Source organism: Protopterus annectens, chromosome 6.part0 (assembly GCF_019279795.1).
Source record: "Protopterus annectens isolate FY-2018-M chromosome 6.part0, PAN1.0, whole genome shotgun sequence".
Lineage (NCBI taxonomy): Eukaryota > Metazoa > Chordata > Ceratodontiformes > Protopteridae > Protopterus > Protopterus annectens.
This window is the reverse complement of record NC_056737.1, coordinates 343815-356690: the sequence shown is the minus strand read 5'-3', so window position 1 is coordinate 356690 and position 12876 is coordinate 343815. Positions and strand designations below refer to the sequence as shown.

The 12876-nt window shown below is 37.0% G+C and overlaps 1 protein-coding gene across 2 annotated transcripts in view; it reads left to right on the top strand.

Moving 5' to 3' along the window:
* The first annotated feature begins 2350 nt into the window (after window positions 1-2350).
* The window catches only part of RNASEH2C (ribonuclease H2 subunit C), a 336545-nt gene continuing 326019 nt past the window's right edge, over window positions 2351-12876 (top strand). The window contains exon 1 of one of the 2 annotated variants that reach the window (XM_044073772.1): window positions 2351-2782. The gene's annotated coding sequence lies outside the window, so the exon portion shown is untranslated. The other variant, XM_044073771.1, reaches the window with a different exon arrangement.

Genomic DNA, 12876 nt, shown 5'->3' with positions numbered 1-12876 from the left:
GTTGCCATTGAGATTCTTGACATAGCTATAGAATGCTTTGTGGTTGTCCCTAGAATCAGTGGCAATTTTGTTTTCTTAGCTAGCTTTGGAGGATCTTATAAGGGATCTCAGCTTCTTACTGAGGCTGACAAGGGAACTCCTCCACTCATGGGATTTTACTCTCTTTTGTAACAGTTTCTTCCTTTTGTTGTAGAGTTTGTTTATGGCAGGGGACCACCAGATTGCTTCCTTTTTTTGGAGGTTAGCATCTTGGTTCTGTTTGGGATAGCACGATCCATGCACTCATGTAAGTGTTTATAGAGTGCATCTGTGTAGGATTCAGCAGTCGTAACTGTACTGTCCTTGGCGATATTGAAGTGTATTAACCCACCAGATGCGCAGTAGCAAGCCCCGCCCAAACCCCTCCTGTGACCATTTTGACTGCACCGCCCAGCGTTTGATTGAAAGATGCCACCAAAACACAAGGTAAGTTAGACTGATAAAAAGATTAGACAGATTATACAGAAAATACCGAAAACATTATATGTATATGCATATAACATAAAAACGCAGATGCGATTGATGTGAAATCAAATCATTTCTTTATTTCACAAGGTTAATCGGCATTAACAGTATTTTTGTTTACTGTGTGGGAATATGTACATGTTAAAATCTAGGAAGTGTGATATAATGATTTGGAGGAGACAGTGCAAGCTGTAGTTGTACTTATTAGATAGAAAGCAATTTAATGCAGTGTAGTATAATTAGAATTGCTGTAAAAGGAGATGCTATACTGAAGTGGACTATTCTCAAAATCATTAAGAATGGTTGGCTGTGTGGGCTAGGCTAATTGCAGTACTAAACAGTTGTGGCACAGGTGCTAAATATACTGTGCCACAACTAATTATGTTAAGTGCATTGGTGTACACATGGAGTCATTAACAGAAATACAGCTATTCTGTGCAAATAAAGTAGCTCAAGTATCGGAGTGGATATCCACTGCTTCAGTCAGTGGAGAAAAGCAAGGGATTATAAAGCTAAGCTTACATAAGTAGCGTAGGGTATGGCTGGCAGTTTGGGTGGATACTGGTGGTTAAACAACAGTAAGGGTTTGCTGAAGTAAAGGCAGTTTCTAGTTTAGGGACATCATATAGAAATTTGAGGAAGTAATTCCAGAGTAAATGACTATACGAGGTAGAGGGTGGTCTCCTAGCTGCTGCTAACATTGCAGATAATTAGAAATTGTTCTATCTGAAATAAATATTTGAATACAACTTTTTGTCTTGTAAATGAGAAGCTGCAAATCTGAAGGACACATTTGAGTGGCAGTTACTGAGGATCATCTAAAAGGTTTTCTTCTCTCTACAGGAGTTACTGCAGGTGACGTTCAAAAACTGCAGGGATAAAGAATTTATGTTGGGTACATACGGAGCTTTGGCTGGTGTAGCAGTAGTAGCACAAAAAATTAAATGCTTGATTTAAGTTGGACAATAGATTATATGATAGAAGCACCTTTATGTAGTGCCTGTTAAACATGTCATTATTAGCATGTGTTTGTGCTTATTAAATGCTATATTATTAATTATACAACGACCCCCCCCATTAATATTCCAAAACGTGCACGCTGATTGGTCAGCGTGCAAGTTGTAAATCAGACTTATACTAATGGAAAAAGGTCCGGTTGCAAGGACTTTTTCCATTAGTACAAGTCTTTTTTTTTTTACAACAACGGAGAACGCAAGCTCTCCGTTGCTTTTTTTTTTAAAGCTGTCTCGCTATGTTAAATGGGTAACATAGCGAGACAGCCTTAAAAAAAGCAACGGAGAAAGGAAGATCTCCGTTGCTTTTTTAAAGCTGTCTCGCTATGTTAAACTCCTTTAACATAGCGAGACAGTTTCTAAAAAGCAACGGAGATCTTGCTTCCAGCCACATCTCTGATGTACTGCGTAAGCATACGCATGCGCAGTACATCAGAACTGCCGCAGAATACCAGATAGCTGCGGAAGGCAGCACGGAGGCATTATGCAATGCCATTATTTAAGAAAAGTAAGTATTTTTTTTCTTAAATAATGTCATTGTATAATAGCAATAACCCACTTCTGGGGGTGGGTAATGCTGGATTTACCCACGGTTGTCTATGTTTGGTCACTCGGGCTACACCCTCGTGACCAAACCACACCAACCGTGGGTAAATCCAGCATTATTCACATCCAGCCGTGGGTTATTGCTTAAATATTAAATACCGTTATATTTGCATAGCGTGTCAATCACGGAACATTGCTGTTAATCCCCGCCCTCCGGCATGTCAATCATGGCGAGCACGCCCATTCCTGCGTGAACCTCGCCTTGACATTCTGCATGTGTGTTATGAAGTTCGCCACTTCTATTTTAAGAAGCATGAAGTTGGCTTTGGAGAAATTTTTTTACCGTGATTTCCTTAATCCACAGTGTTGCCTTTCAGGAGTTTAAAATAATTTAATTTGTCGTTCAATATTACGTATTTTTCAGTGGGTCACTTCCTTTTACAGTTTTTTCTTATTTGGCTTTGCGGTAGTAAAATCACACACACACACACACACAAAATCTGGGCATGACTTTGTAAACGGGACTGTTACTAGGTGAAGTTTGCAGTTTTTAAATTGTCGCTGTGGACTTCCGTAAAATAATGGTGTGGATAAGATAACTGTTGTAAGGCATAGTGTACAACTATATCCCCAGCGAGCAAACATTTACGTCATCTACATCGTATACTGTGCGCCACTACCTCATAAAAAGCGACAATTTCCCGCTTTGAGCAATTAAGGTATTTGTAATTGTGGCTGCGGATGGATTTTAAGACTATAAATTTTAGTTTCTTTCATGATATCTGTGGTGTGTTTGCTGTTTATTTATTGGACTGTTTCACTTGCACCACTTTCAGCCACGACCCAGACGAAAGGGCAGTTCAAAAGTTTGTAAGATCGTTATTACAGCATCGGTGTATACAGCAGACAGGAGTTACAGGGTGCAGTACCAATAGTGCTACTTTATTTTGGAATAAATGCATGTAATACATTTCTGTGGAGCAGATGTGTATGAGGTGTTCTTTCTGTTGATTATGGCCAAAGCAGCAAGTAGACATTGTTGTTGGGGTGTAAGGGTATATGTACTTTTTATTTAATTATTTATTGTCCCTTCTTTTTTCCCTCTATCTCCTTTCCTCCCTCTCGCTCCCCAAGCCACAAAACTCTAGCCATTTTCCTTTACACGTGTCCACTGGCACTTGGGGAACATAAGTTTTGCAGTGTAGTGAGTACAGCATTTGGAAGTCATTCACTTCTGTGGGTAATGTAACCTCCCAAGTAGCACAGCTCCATGCCAAGCAGAAACTTTGTATTTGGCGTCCATAAGGATTATTGAAAGTATGTGCCCCCCCCCCCCCAAAAAAGCTTCTCCTTCTAGGTATCAGTGAGTGGGGCAATAGCCTGTCAAAACTCTTCCTAGCCAGCTCTTTTAGACCCATTGCTGCTACTTAAAGCTGGATCATGTGGCTTATAGTCATGGCTTTGTCTGTCTATGTATTGGAACAATCTGTACTGAATGTATATTGTCAATAAAGGTACAGGTTTTGTACATACAGGAGTAGTAATATGAGCTTGTGAAGTTACAAACGTACACTGTAGGGCAAGTGACTGAAATTATTTGAGTTCTGTAGGTTTCCTAGTTTAGTAATACTGTATCTGAAGTGGATAGGCTGACCCAGTAGAAAGAGCTGTGATTTTTCTCTCATTGAATCTGGAGTGATGCAGATTTAAGGCAACATTTGTTAAAGATGTTAGATTATTATGTATAAGTATAGGCTTGATTATGTTTTCTAAGGGTACGACAGTGGTCTATTTGAAGTAGAAAACAGAATAAAGTAAATAGAAGAGGGAATTCATTCATTCAGTGGCAGTAGGACTAACTTGAAAAAAAATTAGCCTCAAGGGTTACACAATCGGACAGTTTATGGAGACTATAGTTTATTTTTCTTAAGTGTGTAAATACAGTGATATGTCGTCGCTGACTCAAGACTGATACCCAGGGAAACATTTTCAGATTTGGACTCATCAAAGCAAGAAGTGTGCCATATTTGCCTACACTTGTTATCCTTATTATGAATTCTGAATCTCATTTTACAAAACAACATATTCAGGTGCAGTGATGGTTTGTGTTTTTAGGCTACAGCACATCAGAACTTAATTTCGATTTTTTTAATTTTATTTGGTATTTTGAAATATTTTTATTGCCTTGTAGTACAGTGGATTTATTTATTTATTTATTTTTAAATATTTTTAGTACATGGATTTTTGAGAGCCCAAATAAGTGAAGCACCTCACAATATGCAACGCTTAAGAGATGCTATCTAGGGTTTTTGTGTAGAAGGAGTTGCACCACCAATGCTGTATATGAATGCAATGAAAAGTACAATGGGTGTAACTGCTGGGCCCTAGAATTGTCTCTAGTTCAGTAATAAGATGGAGACTGCTGATTTCTTCACATCATATTAGGATATTAAAATTCAGAGCACAGGACTTGGCTAAGAGTTCACAGAGCTGAATCCATAGTCTCTTTCTTTAGTAAATTATATTGTAAGGGATTATTGGTCTAATCCAGAAAGGACCAGTTTTGTCTAGGGACAGCTGTGACTATAAAACATTAAAATGTAACGTGCATTAAAGCAGAAATGTCAGAAAATTGATGTAGCTGTGGATATTTTAATAATGATTGCTAACCATATCTGTATACATCAGGCACATCTCCTTCAGGTATCATACAGGGAATTTGAAACCAACCACCCCAGCAGTCATTCACTTTTTATGTTTAACACTGAGTTTGATAAGCCTTGAAGAAAAATTTAATAACTAACATATAAAGTTTTGCAGGTGAATTTTCAGACTTTCTTTGTCAACAAAATGGTATACAACTAAGCATTCAATGCAGAAATGACAAGTTCATTCCTGTATTTTTTAAAACTGAAATATGATCATGTAAAATGTACATTGTCATATTTGTTGCTATGTCTATTAATTGTTACTGTATATTTTGTTGCTTATTGTTACTTTCTGTCATTTTTTTGCTATGTACAGCTTAGTGCCTCTGTGTTCTACCGCCCCCCCCCCAATTAATTCACGTGGGCAATACCTGCAACTGGTCACTTCTGATCAGTGTACTACCCAGATAAACAAATGTGAAGTAAAATATCTCACTCTTTTTCTTTGCCATAACCCACTCTTCTTTGCTTAAATCTATCTTTTATTATATGTTTGATTTTATTAGTCATCTTGGTAGTCTTTTTGCACGTGATTTGCATTTGTGTGTACGTTTAGTTTTCTTTCTTCATTTTGGTTCACAGTATCTGCTATCACCACTCTTACAGTTTATATACATTGCTGCTGAATCATTTTGCTGTGACCGGGCCTACAGCCTACACATCTACTTTATCTTCATTCTGTTAACTGTAACATTTTTCAGTCTTATGACTTGTCATTCCGAAATAATCTTTATAACCACATATTTATTTAGTTTATTAATATGCAAGTCCCTTCTCAGTCTTTAACAAGACTTTTTACTGTATCATACAAGGATATGTGTGTAGGATAGAAAATGATCAGATGAGTAGAGAGCTCAAGGTAAATGGTATTAGTGAGGGGGAAATGAAGGAAAGAACTGGAGTGCGTCAGGAATTGCTCCGGGATCTCTGATGCTTGCTGCGTTTGTCACCAGTATCACATTAGGCGTAAAAAGTGAGATCAGACTCATTGTGGATGACACAAAGCTAGCAGCTATAGAAGAGCTGGAGGGGACAGTCTTAAGAAAATCTTGAGTATGCTGTTGTAGTTGGCCAGCAGCTTGCAGCTGATATTTAATGCTGAGAAGTACAAGGTTGTCCTACTGAGAAATTATTCTGGCACATTAGACAAGTAGAGGTGAGTGTAACTTAAAAGCACAGAACAGGCAAAAAGATGTAGGTTAATTGAAAATGATTTGTGGTAGCTTTAACTGAAGCAGTGAAATATCAAGAACAAAATAGAAAGCCATCAGCCAAGGCCAGCAGATTGTTGGACTTATTCATTAGGTATAGACTTTGGGGCACGAAGGTAATTGTTCTACCGTGTAAGTTATTGATGTCTTGTCTAGACTATTGCATCCAGTTTTGGAGACCCATATAAGGAAAAGAAAACCAAGCTGCTGGAAATAGTACAAAAGGAGCCATTAGGGTAATACGAATGAGAAGGAAATCAATTTCAGAATGGGCTAGGGCTAGAGGGTGGGGAAAGGGGCATGATTTGGGGGAACTGAGCTGAAGATAATGGAAAAGGGAATAGAGGTCCTAAATCCTAAATTGAAGGATCAAGCTTCAGCTCGATATGAAGAAGCACTGTTCCATTTGAGGGTGGCGGATAATGGAGTGTATTTGTGGATTGTGGACATAGAAAAAAATGGGATAATTAGAACATGGTGGGGCAAGGATAGCTGTAGTATGCTAGCGTCAACACTCGAGCAAACAAAATACACCACCAGTCTTATTCATTGACTTGAAATATGTATGTGTGACGTTTTACAGTAGAGACCCCATAAAGTGCCACTAGTTATTTGGACAAGATTAATTTTCAGGAAACATCCAAATCTGGCAGATAATTTAGTCCTATTACGTATAGCAGTGAGAAGCAGGGTTAAGACAATCTTGTGAAATGATTTTGACGGTATTGCAACATGACAGTTTTGGTGGTCCTCAGTTTAAGCAGATGGTTAAGTTGGCATTTGCTTTGCAAGGAGAAGGGTTAAGATATTAAGGAAATCTTGTTAATGCATCTTCTTGATTATTGCATTTAATTATAACAGCAACTACATATTTCCCCACTTAGCAGTATCTTTTTTAGTTCAGTATTGATATACAGTGAGATTCTGAGCAGAGATATAATGAACATTAGAAAGGAAGAGAGGCTGTCTCTTCTTTGAGTATTTTAAGGTACCTTTGACTATTGGTTCAGAGCTGACTGCATGATGCAAATTTGGCATGACATGCTGTACTGTTTTCCCCCTGTTTTTAACAAGAGGGTGGAATCTGTTATGTATACTGTTAAATATGCCGCTATTACATTCCCTCTCACGCCTGTCATACCCTTTATGCAGTGAGAAAGTAAAATCATGGTTTGTCTTGCAGTTGTATTGTTTTGTTGATGTAGCTTTAATTTTGGTATTATAAGCAACTTTCATACATAATATAATGTTTTGTAAGATGTATTATAAATGAATGGGAAGTTGACAGTAATACTTAATACATTACACCGTGTGTCTCTGTATTTATTTATATGAGGGAGAAGTCTATGGAAGAGGAAGGGAGCATGAGTGCTTCATGGTATGTTTTAACAGGAGGGCTGTTACACACCATTTATTTCAACACCTTTCTTGAATTATAACTTGTGACACAGGCAAATTTAGATTTATATAAAAGTAATCAAACTGTATTAACAAGTTCATGTTTACAAACGTTATACTTCACATATATTGCTATTTGTCATATAACCTACAATTCCTGCCCCTTTTTTAAACAAGAAACATCTTTATTAAACCATCACTCAAGATGTCGTAGCCTTCCTATGCCAATCATATATTTATGTAAATGAAAACAATCCACACTGACACACTCCCAGTTGCAAACATTCAACATAATTTTCTATCCAATCATTTTCAGTCAAACATTACACAGCTCATTTAAGTCTTGCCTTCTTTTAATCCTCATTCCTCCCCTGTATGTATTGTTCGCACAATTCCAATTTTTTCCTACTTAGTTTGCTGTTTCCGTTTTTTAAAGATCTCCGTTACAGTTGTTTTATCTCTGTTACTATATTCACTAGTTCTAGTATAGATGGTTTAGATTTTAATTTCCATTTTCTAATAGCTTTTTTGGCAGCCACCATAATTAGACAGTGTCTAGGCAATTCTGATTCTGTATCATAGCTCAGTAAAATCATCTCCCTCCTCACACCAGTCTGCCCACCCAGCATCTGTAACAGTGCGTCCCGCAGGGAATCCTTGAAGTTTGCCAACTGACTGAACTTCCAGAAAATGTCCCCAATTAGCTCTCTGTTCCCTGTCAAACTTCCAACATTTACTGTCTAACTGAGGAAAAATTCTCTGGAGTGTACTTGGCTATAAAATATCTGAACATTTTTAAGCAAAGATCCTAAATCTTCTAGATTTTGTTGGATATGTGGGAGACATACATGTATCCTGTCATTGTTTCTTTGTGAATTGCATATCCAGTCCTCTTCACAATCCTTTCTAACCTCCTCCGATTGATACTTACAGTTATTATGCAATATTTTATATGGCTAGTAATTATTCCTTTTTTAATGGCAACTTCTGTTCTAGATTCTATCAATGGCAACTTCTGTTCTAGATTCTATCAAAACTCTATCAGTGCTGGTCTTTTGTTTAGGACACCCCTACTACTTTCTCTTTGCCTATACTCTGATAACAATCCTTCATAAGGGAAGGCGATATCTGACCTGCAGTCCACATAAATTCTTGGAGTCTTCCCATTCTATCATCTTTCCCTCACTAGTTATTTGCTCCCAATACTTTTGTTCCTTTGCCAGTTTTCTCCAGTAAATTCCAGCCTCCTTTTGCCTATTGTCTGTATCTCTAATTGCAGTCATCCCTATTGGCCGAACATCCTTTCTCCATTCCCATGTTGACTTAGCTCTTAAGGTATTTTCTGCTACTTTATAGATATAATATTCTGTATGATTATTGTTGTTGTTCTTAAAGGCCTGCATCCAAAATGCCAGTCTCTCTGTTTCTTGAGCTTCCCCCTATTTCATCATCATCCCTTTCCACTTTCAATTATTGTTTTCTGCTTGTGCTGTGTATAGGAGCCGTAACTGTACAGCTGTGAAATACTCCTTCAGATTGGGTAATCCCAATTCGCCCTGTTCTACTGGAAGAATCCGCTTATCTCACTTGACTCTTTCCATCTTCCCCTCCCAGATGAAGTCCTTCACATCTTTTTAAATTGCTGTCCACAACTTCTTGTCTGGTTGATAGAAATATGCCTGACCTGTGTTTTAAGACAAATGGGACTAAAAACATTTCACTGCTTGTATCTTGCTATCCATATCCATATAACAAAGCTTCCATTTTCTCAGTTTTTGTGTTTTCTTTTGTTTAGTCTCTTCTCACATATCCTTAGCTGCCACACCAGAGGAATATTTAATCTATACTCCTAAATACTTCATTTTATCATGTCCCCATAAATGTGGGTATTGCTGAACCAATTCATATGTGGGTACATAATTTACAACTTTTACCTTTTGTTTTAGCTTCATTAATTTAGAATCCTGAAAAAGACTTGAAACTGTCTCAAAATATTCCACAACACTGTAATGTCACTTTCTGGCATTGTTAGGTATAAAACTATATCATCTGCATATAGAGCCAGCTTTTCTTGACTACCATACCAATTATATCCTTGAATTTCTGAACACCTTATTTTCTTTGCTAGTGTTTTTAAATATAATGCAGGTAACAAAGGGGGAAGAGGACACCTCTACTTGGTTCCTCTGCTCAAGCAGACATTATCAGAGAGGACCCCAACCACTTCAGTTTTCGCCTCTGATCCCTTATATATCCTCTTAATCAACTTTATAATTTTTTCAGGAAATGAAAGTGCTTCCGATGCCCTGCTCATAAAGTCCCAGCTTACTCTGTCAAATGATTTCTCTGCATCAAGACCCACCAACAACAATGGTATTTTCTTACATTTTACTTCCCTATGGATCATCAGTGTTCTATTAATGTTGTCAAATGTATGCCTCCCCACCACAAAACCACATTGATCCATATCTATCCATTTTGTCTTTACTTTTGCCATTACAGATATGAACATTTAAAATCATGGTCTAGTATTGAAATGGGCCTATATGAAGCCGGATCTGATGGACCTTTAGCCTCATTAGGTATTGCAGCTACCTCTGCTTTCTTCCAGAATGTTGGTACTATAGATATGGACATTTATAATCATGGTTTAGTAGTGAAATGGGCCTATATGAAGCTGGATCTGATGGACCTTTCCCCTATTTAGGTGTTACAATTATCATTGCTTTCTTCCAGAATGTTGGTGGTACTTCTCCTCCTTAAAATACTGTTAAACAAAACCTTCCAGATCTTTATCATTTTTATCCCCTAGCTTGCAAACTTCCACAGGAATTCCATCTATTCCTGGAGACTTTCTTGTAGATTGGTTGTACATCACACTTTTTATCTCCTCTCTCCTATCCTAACAGTAATTAGGCCTTGTTTACCTCTAACCTTGGCATATTTAATTCTTCCATAAACATTTCCATTTGTATCTTTTCTTGATTTCCATATTTCTCTGCTTTATGCAGATTTTCATAGAATTTCTTAAATATTTCCAATACCTGTGCAGGGTCTCTTGTTACCTTCCTTGTTATAGGCTCCCTAAGCTTGGCAACAGCCCTTTATACTTTCTGTCACCTGGGTTGTGCTAAAAGTTTTTGTGCTCTAGTGTTACTATCCAAAAAAACAGCTGCATAACAGCAGTCTTTTTAAACTTTTGTATATTATTGAGATATTCCCTTATTTTCTGCTTGGCGTTCTGCAGTTGATCCTCTTCTTGTTTTGTGAGATTCCCCCTATTCTGCAATACTTTACTTTAACATTTGTCATTCCCTGCAAATAGTTCTTGTTGCTTCTTAACCATAACTCCCTTTCTTTTATTTCTGCCCTATTTTTAAACTCCACCTTAATTTTATCCCTCTCCCTAGCTGTATTTTCAGAAGTAATTTGTCCTCTTGAATAGCTCCCTAATAATTTGCACTACCTAATTCATTACATTCCTCCCTTTTCAACAAATACGTGGGAAAGCATCAGTGTCTCCATTTTTATTTCATTATCTTGTGTTTTTATTTGTTATTTTTAATACACCTTTATTGAGTTATCTCTTGTGACATAGGCATATTTACATTTATACAAAAGTAATCAAACTGTATTAACACATTAACAAACATTATACTTCACATATATTTCTATATATCATATAACTTAAGCAACATTACCTAAATTATTCAATTCGTGCCCACTTTTTTTTTAAACTAGTAACATCTTTATTAAACCATCACTTACAACATAAGCAATCATATATTTATATAAATGAAAACAAAACCACATCGACACAATCCTATTTACAAGCATTTTACATCACAAACCATACTGACACGCTCCCAGTTGCAGACAATATACTTCAGCTGTAATCTACCCAATCATTTTCACTCAGACATTACATAGCTCATTTAAATCTAACCTTCTTTTAAACCACTCCTCCCCTGTTTGTATTGTTCCCACAATTTCCATTTTTTCCAGTGTAGTTTGCTCCTACCCTTTTCTAAAGATCTGAATTCCAGTTTTATCTCTCTTACTATATTCACGGCTTCTAATATAGTTGGTTTAGGTTTTGATTTTCTAGTAATTGCTTTTTTTGGCAGCCACCATAATTAGACACAGCAAGACCGTACCATGAATAGGAAATTCTGATACTGTATAATAACATAGAAAAATAATCTCCCTCATTACACCAATCTGCCCACCTAGCATCTCTGACAGTGTGTCCCGCAGGGAATGGTCAGTCTGTCCTCTCACTGCAGTCCTGGAAAATATGTTCCCATATACCTCATTCTTCCCCGTCATACCTCCAGCATTTGCTGTCTACCTGAGGAAAAATTCTCTGGAGTCTACCTGGGGTATGAAAATATCTGTGTAAACATTTCCAAGCAAAACTCCTAAATCTTCTAGATTTTGTTGCAGATTTGGGAGACATACATATATCCTCCTATTGTTTGTGAATTGCTTATCCAGTCTCTTCCCAATCCTTTCTAACCTCCTCTGATTGATTCTTATAGTTATCATGCAGTATTTTATATGGTCTACTAATTATTCCTTTGTTAATGGCAGTTTGTGTTCTACATTCTGCTAAAAACTTTATCGGTGCTGTTAATACCCCATTATTTTTTTCTCTTTGCCTATACTCTATTAGTCCTTGATAAGTAAGGCAGTCTCTTACCTGTAGTCCAAATAAATTCTTGGCCTCTTCCCATTCTGTTGCATTTCTCTCTGTCTAGTTATTTACTCCCAATACCTTGGTTCCTTTGCCAGTTTTCTCCAATAAATTCCAACCCCCACTTGCCTATTGTCTATAACCGTAATTGCAGTCATCCCTATTGGCAGAATCTCCTTTCTCCATTCCCATGTTGGCTTAGTTCTTAAAACACTTTTTGCTACTTTATGGATATAATATTTTGTATGATTATCATCCTTAAAGGCCTGCATCCAAAAATCCAGTCTATCCCTGTTTCTTGAGCTCCCCCGGTTTCAATATCATCCTTTTCCACTTTGAATTATAGTTTTCTACTTGTGCTGTGTATAGGAGCCTTAACTGTGTAGCTCTGAAATACCCTTTCAAAATCTGGTAATCCTAATCTGCTCTGTTCTACTGGAAAATCATTTTACCCCACTTGACTCTTGTCTTCCCATTCCAGATGTTTTTTCAGCACTTTATTAATTGCTATTCACAACTTCTCTAGTTGATGAAAATATGCCTGACCTTTGTATAAGACTAAAGGGACTAAAACATTTTGACTGCTTGTATCTTAGTATCCATATAAAAAAACTTCCATTTTCTCATTTTTTGTATTATCTTTTGTTTTGTCTCTTCCCACATATCCTTAGCTGCCACACCAGAATAATTTTTAGTCCATACTCCTAAATACTTAACATTTTATCATGTCCCCATAAATACGGATATTGTTGAACCAATTAATGTGTGAGAAAATAATTTACCGCTATTGCCTTTGTTTT